The following is a 10,236-nucleotide window of genomic DNA, read 5'->3' on the forward strand; positions in this document are numbered from 1 at the left end:
TAGCAGCCCCCTGTTTTTGGAGATTGTGCTTAAGGCATTGAATTTGTGCGTTTTAATTCCCCAGGTAGACGACTATCAAATATCACAGCCCATTATCTTCTGATTTATTTGCTTATTTAAACTAGCACAGGGAAGTTTTGTCACTTTCGCCAAAGATGCTGATGAAATCTTTTAAATGAGATTGGGAACAGATTGAAACCGTGGGATGCCAAGCATGTTATACAAGAGCTCTATGCACTGACAATGTTTTTAATTAAAAACAAGCCAAAACATTTCAGCAAATATCTGTCAAAAACAGGTACGAAAAAGTGTGTTATAACTATTTCCATTCATTCTGGACAGACACAGAAGCAACTCACCAACCAACAGAAGCAACTCCATGCCAGAGTGCCAGAAAAAATATCACCTTTACATGATATTTAGCAGATGCTCTTAGCCAGAGGAACTTACAGTACACTGCTTATGTTTCTTTTAAAGTACAGTACAGTACATTCATATCATTCATATAGCTGGATATGTACTGAAGCAACTTAGGCTTGGTACCTTGCTCTAAAAGCAGCACTCCACCTGGAAATTGATTCTGCGCCCTTTCAGTTATAGGCCCAGTTCCCTAACCACTATACAACACTGTATAAAATCAAGACTGGCTTTACTCTCTTCCCTATGTGTTCTGTGACCTAATGTGCCCTGGTTTTCAACATTTCAGCGATGCTGAAACAACAGCAAAGGCACCTGGGTCTTTCATTAGGACCAGAGGTGTGTAGGTGTCTCTGCCGGCCGAGAGATGGTGTTCTCTTTGAGACAGCCGCTGCAGACCTGCTCTTTCATGGGCTGCCATACGCCGGCGGTCGGGACACAGGAGGCGAGAGGGGCAGGGATGACGCTCACACGCGGCATCCAATGAACAGGCGCCGTGAGCCCGTCGCCATGGCCACCATCTTGACCCAGTTTGCGGGTGTGGAGCTAAAGGGGGGAAGCCTGTTCCAGACGCAATGGAACAAATCCACTCCGGCAAGGATGCGACGATGGAGGGGTACAGACTTCCAGACGGCAGGGCGGATGTCAAGTCCAGGCCCCGTGTCCCCACTCAGGACATGAGTGCTTTTAAGGGCTGTGCCGACCACATCAGAGCGGAAATCTGGTGCTGACTAATCGCGCTAATTCCGCTGCCGTGCCTGGCTTTCACAGTGCTTCAAGAGACCTACTATTCTCTTTATCTAATTCAGATACCCAGAGAATTAGCGGGCTGAACACTTCAAAGCATGAATGAAATGACCCACTTTTAAGGATTTAGCACTTTTTTTTTTTTTGTCTCTCGTCCTCTTGCTTTCATGCTCATTTTAAAACGAGCTGCATGTAGCCAAATGCTCATTCCTTTTCGTGTATTCATTCTGCACGGCTACAGGATTGTGGTGCAGACCCGGAGTAGGAATTTTGGAGGGATGGGGCGACTCTGTCTCAGAGGGTCTAAATCCAGCCACCCAGTAGTGCTCTCAAGCCCTGCAGTCAGCGACTCATCCCCCCTGACCCCAATACTTAACCCTGTCTGGCTACACTGCAGGGCCTGGTGTTACCCCCAGCTCCCCCCTGAAACAGCTCTATACTGCAGGGCCTGGTGTTACCTCTACCTCCCCCTGAAACAGCTCTATACTGCAGGGCCTGGTGTTACCCCCAGCTCCCCCCTGAAACAGCTCTATACTGCAGGGCCTGGTGTTACCTCCAGCTCCCCCTGAAACAGCTCTACACTGCAGGGCCTGGTGTTACCTCTACCTCCCCCTGAAACAGCTCTATACTGCAGGGCCTGGTGTTACCCCCAGCTCCCCCTGAAACAGCTCTACACTGCAGGGCCTGGTGTTACCTCCAGCTCCCCCTGAAACAGCTCTACACTGCAGGGCCTGGTGTTACCTCCAGCTCCCCCCTGAAACAGCTCTATACTACAGGGCCTGGTGTTACCCCCAGCTGCCCCTGAAACAGCTCCACACTGTGTCACGTGATGAACATGGATCCTCCCTGTACAGTCCTGTTTACTGAACACATGCTTTTCCGTCTTTCCTTCCTGCAACTCCTGCTGTGTGTGTGTTTGCAAATCTGTGCATATAAAAATGCATATCGCTTACCTCTGTGTGTGCCTGTGTGTGTGTGTGTGTGTGTGTATGTATGTGTGTGTGTGTGTGTGTGTGTGTGTGTGTGTGTGTGTGTGTGTGTGTGTGAGTGTGTATGAGTGTGTGTGAGTGTGTGTGTGTGTGTGTGTGTGTGTGTGAGTGTGTATGAGTGTGTGTGAGTGTGTGTGTGTGTGTATGAGTGTGTGTGAGTGTGTGTGTGTGTGTGTGTATGTATGTGTGTGTGTGTGTGTGTGTGTGAGTGTGTATGAGTGTGTGTGAGTGTGTGTGTGTGTGTGTGTGTATGTATGTGTGTGTGTGTGTGTGTGTGTGAGTGTGTGTGTGTGTGTGTATGTGTGTGTGTGTGTGTGTGTGTGTGTGTGTGTGCCTGTGTGTGTGTGTGTGTGTGTGTGAATGCCGTTATTAATTATTAAACTGATTAGCTTGTGGGCAGGGGGAGAGCCCCGTGGGCGAGGCTGAGCCAGCCCTAATAACACCTCGCCTCTCTCAGGGGACCCAGTGGGGCCGACTCTCCCTGCTGCCATTCCAATGCTCCCCATCAAACCGGCAGAGAAAGAGGCGAAACGGAGGCGAAACGGAGGCGAAACGGGATCGACGGGGGGTGAGGCCGGCTGCCACACCTCTACCCGGCGGAACGCCGAGCCTCTCCACAGCTGGGACGCTCCCGTAATTCCCGTAAACCCATACGCTTAGGCAGAGAAAACGATAAAAACGTCAGCCTCCCGCTAACCTTGAAGCAGAACGGCCCGGCACCTTCACGCCGGGGCTCCAGAATCCTCGGGCTGTGTTCCTCCGATCCCCAATCCGGAACATTCCGCCACCCTCCCACCACATTCCCGGCCTAACAACTACAAACATGTAGGACACGTCCGGACCGTAAACATGATTTGCCGATGAGGACCAAAGGGGATCAGAAAAATCTGGTCCTTTAAGAAACTTGGATGAAGCTCAAAGGTGGCTCGAGCGCTTAGCAACTCTTCACATTTACGACAAGATAAGGTCAATACCCACCTGGAATATTATCTGACTGCCAAGTACTGTATGTACAACAAAAAGCTACAGAAGCAGATTGAAAACATTATATAGATAGATTCAAACAAAGACCTTAAGAATGAAGTGAGCGTTTGCTGTTATTTGTAGACATTTGCAAAAAAAAATCATATGGAGCACCACACACTCAGGAGTGTGTGATTTTCATGATTTATGATTTAGGAAAATTATTTCAGTGTGAGCTCAACTCTACCAGGTTGTTTAGTTTCATGAGTATTCTAACCCCATTCTGGCTCAACATGAAACACTGCTCTAAATCATATAATTCTGCATAATGTAATATCATTAACATAATTATGGGGAGGGGGGGGCGCATTAGCACAGTGTCTGAATAAGATTAGCTGCCCCAAACTTGCTAATTAAAATTCTGGTAAAATAGTTCCTGAGTGTCAAACATGACTTAGATTAAGAAGCTGAGTGCAGCTAATAACAGAAGATTAATATTGACCTTTGTTCCTGGGCCAACACAGATCGTTCATAAACGCGAGGAGGCACCAGGAACAGCGATACTTTAATCAGCTGATGGTTTTCACTTTAATCAGCTGATGATGCTCTGGTTATTCGCATGAGGAAGGCCTGGCCTGAGAGACTTCAGGCTCCTTCCAATCGCTTATTTTTGTCCTCTCTTTTCTTCTTCCTGCCCCTGACTTGGAAATCAATCGAGCTCCGCCATCTTCAAGGACATTCAAACCCCTTTAATGTTCCTTCCAGGAGAAAAATAAAAAGTTAGGAACTCCCAATCTTTCCTTTGACCAAGGAAACATCAGCTTCCCTTGCGGAAGTATTTTCTCAGAAAGCCTGACGTACAAATGATCAACCTGTGGGTCCACCTCTCTCCATCTGCCACTGATGTGGCTTCGAACTGACACCTCAAGAGCAAGGACATTTGCCTAATTCACGTTTTCTCGATTTCCCCGCCTTCATTTGCCTCTTTTTCTAGCCTCTCCCGATGGGTGAAGCTCGGAGTAGATAAAAGAAAAAAAAAGGAGAAAAATAAGTGATTGGAATGATCCCCTCGCCTGAGAGACATCCTATCTAGGGCCATACCCCCTGTGGCTTGATGAGGCACTCTCCCGCGGAACTGTCATCTGACAAATGACAAAGACATTAGAATAATCTTTTTGTTTGTCTGTTTACTTTGCATGACTGGCCAAACATATTTTTCTGCACAAAACTAATAGGCCTTTTTGTTACGCCGGTAATGCTAATGCCGTAGTCACTCAATCATCTAGCCAGACAGAAGGTGCGATGAAGCAAAATCCACAATTTCACCCAAATTTATATTATAAATACCATTTGTGAATACCAAGGTATACTGAAAGTAATGCACTGCCTCGATCAAGCGTTGCCATTGCCCTAATGGAGAATTAGCATTGTCCGGAGTTCCTGAGGGGGGTACCCTCTGGTGTGGTGTGCATTCCAGCCCGTATCACATCAGCCAGGAGTCTGACACATTAATAATTGACCAGGAGTCCCGCTGATGCATAAGCAGCCACAGCGTTGCACAGGTAGGGAGGGACTCAGTCGGCACGATATCCAGCCATGATGCTACACTGCCATCGCTACGACAGGAAACTAGACAGAAGGACTTGCGGAATCTACACACTGAACCAGAGGTTAGCCAGTTAAAATGTTTGTGTCGGACACAACCCCCACCCCCACCCCCTCCTCAACAGACACAGACACAGACACACACACACACACACACACACAGTCATGAGCCATAGCTCAGGTCAGTTCTAGGGTGACTCTGCAGGGACTGGGAGGCTGAATGAAGGAGACTGTGGTGATAACAGGCTTAACTTTGCCTCGGATTAGACGGATATGCTCATCTAAAAACCACACATACACAGCAGCCAGGGCTGCTCTCAGTTCTCTACATTCTCCAGCAAGCACCCATCCCTCTCTCTCTCTCTCTCTCTCTCTCTCTCTCTCTCCTTCTTTCCTGGCTGCCCCTCCCTCCCTGCCTCCCTCGCTCTGGCACAGTGATGCATGTCCCCTTCTTCCTATTAAAATTCTTTGCCGGATTTAATGATGAAGGGGTGTGCCGTTTTGCCTCGAAGACACACACAGACACACCTACACACAGACACACACACACACACACACACCTACACACAGACGCACACACACACACACACACACACACACACACAGATGCGCACGCACATGCACACGCACAGGCACACGCACAGGCACAGGCACACGCACACGCACACGCACACGCACACGCACACGGACACGGACACACGGAAGCCTTTCAAGCTGACCCTGCGGGCAGGACAGCACCGCTGGCAGGCAGAGAGGTAGAGAGGCAGAGAGGTAGAGAGGTAGAGAGGCAGAGAGGCAGAGAGGCAGAGAGGCAGAGAGGCAGAGAGGAAGAGAGGCAGAGAGGCGGAGAGGAAGAGACGCAGGAGAAATCACCCTGGGAGCCCTGGGGTGTGGCTGAGGAGGGAGACACTGGATATGGACGAGGAGCCGCGTGCCTCTGGGCTGAGCGGTGGGAGGGAAGAGCTCCATTACTGACCGAGGTGCTGCACCCATGCCAGGCTCTCTCTCCCTCTCCCCCTCTCTCGCTCCCGCTCTCTCTCTCTCTCTCTCTTTCTCCCTCCCTCTCTCTCCTGCTCTCTCTCCCTTTCTCTCCCTCACTCTGTCTCTCTCTCTCCCCCTGTCTCTCTCCACCCCCCCTCTCTCTCTCCCTCCCTCTCCCTCTCTCTCCCTCTCCCTCTCTCTCTCTCTCTCTGCTGCAGTCCAGAGAGGGCACGCAGTGCCTGGGCGGGGCAGTGGAGTTGCTGTCACCACTCAGTGGTGTCTGTCCTCAGGGAGACAGGTGTGGACAGAAAACCTGGAGCTGTGTGAGTACCACACAGTACCGCGCGTACCGCACAGCTCCAGTGTGTGTGTGTCTGTGTGTGAGTGTGTGTGTGAGAGATTTATGTGTGTGTATTTGGGTATTAATTTATGCGTGCATATGTGCGTGTGAAATGTCTGTGAGCAGGTGTACATACAAAACCACTGTAGTGCCTTGAGCCTTAATATGTTGCAGGCCTCCTGGACCTGCAGCAGTGCATGCTGGGAAACACACACAGACGCACACTAATGCACACAAATACACACACGCACGCACACATACACACACACACACACACACAGCCTCTGACTGAGCATTACGGAGTGTCAGTTGTTAATGGGAAGAAAATGGCTGGACAGTAATAACTGGGGAACAGTGACTGCAGTCTCCAGAGCTGGCCTCCTGGGTGGGACACTCTCATCACACTGTCTGCCATTTAAAAACGCAGACAAAATGTCAGCCCGACAACTGAGGGTGTTCAGAGGAACGCCTGCAGCACAGCAAACATGAGTTAACAAATTCAATAGGCATAACTAAAACTAAGATTGCTGGACATCAGATATGGTAGCCTATTTTCGAGATATAGATATATTGTTCTAGCTTTGAATGTTTTTTTTTTTTTTTTGCATTGCATTGTATTTTCCAAGACTGGCCTTGAGAATTTTCTGCATATTTGATTCTGATTTACAGTAACTAAACCAATACCCCAGGTTCATCCTTCCTGTGGAGGCTCTGTCTTTCTCTGTGTCTATTTCATTTGCAGACACATATTAGAGGCTAATAATTAATGATTCATGTGCAGCTCACCCTATAATGCCCTCTTTACGGAAGTAGAGTTACAGCTCTCCCGGTCATTATGCTGCAGCAGGACTGTAGGTGTAATGTCATGCTCAATGATTCCTTGCTGAAAATAAATATGTTAACACGTCCGCTGTGTTCTGCCATTTCCATATTTAATGGCAGGAGGCCAAACTCACAGCACCACATGCTAAAACCTTCACTGACCCCTTCTGTGTCCCCTATGGAAACTGAATGCATTGAAATAAATGTATTATGGATGTATTTCACAGTAACACTTCACAATATACTGGCAAAAAATACAAAATCGTTGCTTTAATGTGATCCTTGGGAACATTGAAATGCATGATGTAAAATGTATGACTGTTATTATACAGTAGGGCACTAGCTAAAATTATTTTTCATTCAAATTAACACCATTTACAAACATTACTTTAACAGACTGCAGTTCATTTTATGAATTGGACATATTTGTGGCATTAGATTTATAAGCAGGTTATCAAGCAAGGCCACATTTTCACTTTAGCCTTGGAGGAAATGGCAGTCGGAGGTAATAATATGAGTGGGGTCATGTGGGACCAGAATGCCTTTCCTCTATTCCCGCAAAATCATAAATACAGCAGGCGCACCTAGGAAATGTCACAGACTAACGTCACATTTTACAGTTAATTACCTGCGTATGTTTGTGTGTGTGTGAGCGTGTGTGTGTGTGTGTGTGTGTGTGTGTGCGTATGTGATTTGCACGTGTGTGTCAGTGATTTGCGTATGTGTGAAAGTGGGCGTGCAGGAGTGAGTTAATTACGTTTCTGTTTCTGTTTGCCAGCATGTGTGTGTGCTTTTGTAGTGAGATTGATTATTAAATGATTAGTAACCACATTGTTGAATCTCCTGACTTCTCCCCACCTTCTGACCAGCTGTTTTACCCTCTCCCACACACAGTCAAGTCCCCTAAATGAAAGTACAGCCATGGAAAGCTTTTTGGTAAGCGTCAGAGGAGAGAGGAAAGTGGTAGAATGGGTCAGCATGCCACAGATTCACACAAGGCAGGTGTAGTTTCTCCTCTGTTGACATGCATAGCTCTTACAGGTGCAGCCTGTAGCATTGAGGTTAAGGTACATGACTGCGATACGCAAGGTCGGTGGTTCGATCCCCGGTGTAGCCACAATAAGATCCGCACAGCCGTTGGGCCCTTGAGCAAGGCCCTTAACCCTGCATTGCTCCAGGGGAGGATTGTCTCCTGCTTCGTCTAATCAACTGCACGTCGCTCTGGATAAGAGCGTCTGCCAAATGCCATTAAAAATAAATGAATAAATAAATAAATAAAAAAGGTGCACCCACTAGTTCTAACACTGAGTCTCCCTCCTGTAACTGATGCTGTTGAGTTTCACTGCAGAAGGTTCTAAAGATACTGTACAGTTAAATGACCCAATCTGCCCTATCCAAGCAGTCAGGACACAGTACTGTATGGAGTGCGCCATACAGATGCTTTAGCATAAGTGATGGACCCAATTATTAAACAAAGGTTCAACAGCTCTGAAGCTCTCCCAGCCATAACTAACATGAGTCATGATCAAGATAATACATCAGAATTAAACCAGTGATTCCTTCAGAGGATTACTTCATTAACATAACAGCACGGATTGCTAAACGCAACATCGATGGCACAGTTCAGACCACGAAGGGGAACTGCTCAACGCAGAGACGCGCCACAACAGGGATCTTGATACGCGATGTCTATTCTACATCACCATGGTGAAACCGAGCATAAATCCACCAATCACCAGGCTTCCTTCCTCCCAGCTGCCTGCCTGAGCCTTTTCATCACGCAGCGCTCAATCCCTCTATCGGACCTGCGCCAGAGCCCTTCCTTCCCTGGTAATCGGCACAGCGCCGGGGGTTCTGGCCTGACCGGACCGCAAATCACAGCACAACAGCGCGGAGACAAGCCGCAGCACAGAAATCCAGTGTTCGGCGGCTCGAAAAAAGAGGGCCCCATTTGCATCTAAGCAGTGACATCACCGCCGCTTCACAGAAAACCTTGGGAGAGAATACGGGCCTGTCAGTGGGAATGAATGCAGAACGGTATGACGGCAGGCTCAGTAGGCACTGTGAGCCCGCCAGAGGTGTCAGGTCTTCACGAGTCTCCGCACAAAGGAACGGTATTCACAGTACCAAGTCAGACGTCAGAAATTGTAGGTATCTGTGTTTAATGGTGGTAAAGACCTTAAGCTTGTTTTTTTTTTTTCCCCCAGTGCAGTTCTTTCTGGATCAATGAAGAGCAGCCATGGGAAACATTCACTGATCTGTATCTGATCCGATCTGTGTGGATCAATTGATGCCGTGGGATCAGTGAATAGGATGTGCCATCCAGGTAGTTTAAATGTCAGTTAGTCTGTCAGCCTCTGGGCAGCACTGACTTAAAAAAAAAAAATCAAACCTCTGTTCTCTGTAAAAAACTTTTAACTACAAGCCCTCTGTTCTTCAGTTAGAAATGATGCATGTCTGCAGGATTTAAACACCAAAACAAATCTTCCAACAAGTATCAATCCTTCACGGGTGTTAATGGTCTCTTAGGACCAGCAGGTAGAACCACAATCACTCACTGCAACCCACTGATCAGTGCCAATCAATTATGTTAAAGTACTTGTGCAATCTGATACTTCCAGCCAGACTGGCAACATGTGTGACAGACATTTAAGTACAAGTGCCATTAACATCCACCTCTAGAATGTAGTGCACACCTGATCCAGCTTACTCCAACGGACTGACGTGAATGTTCCGCCATGGCAACCACGGCCGTCTTTCATGTGCTTCTAAAAGGGGAGGAGGTCACTCCTGCGCTTGCCTGACAGGAACGGCACCAGAATGGGTTCATTTTCATCATTTCTACAGATATAAAAAAGCTGTTTCTAGAAGGTCTCCAGTCTAGCAGCCTTGTACACGTTGCCCTGTGTCACAAACAATCCAGTGAAACTTTTGCAATTGCAACTGCATTGCAATTGACCTGCGCACGTACTGACCACATACCACAGAAAATAGCATACTGGATGTTGTGTCTTTTTTTCATTCTGACTAGCCTAGTTAAGTGAATTAGTACAATATGGGTAAAACCTACATGGCCAGCTTTCCGGTTATTGGTCAACGGTACCATAATGATGAATGAGATGAGACCAATATACTGTATTATCTATTTATTTTGGTGAATTCTAAATACTAATAATACATGATATGTACATAGGACAAATAGCACACAACATACAGTATGACATGCAATTGTATGCAGTGTATGTTAAATAGAACCAGATCTTCTATACTGAGAAATCAAAAGGAGAGACTGTATTGCAACAAGAGTAATTCATATACTATAGCACAGATAGGTGTTTTGTAAAAATAAATACATGGGGACAGGATGGGCTA

This window comes from Conger conger, chromosome 8 (genome assembly GCF_963514075.1).
Source record: "Conger conger chromosome 8, fConCon1.1, whole genome shotgun sequence".
NCBI lineage: Eukaryota > Metazoa > Chordata > Actinopteri > Anguilliformes > Congridae > Conger > Conger conger.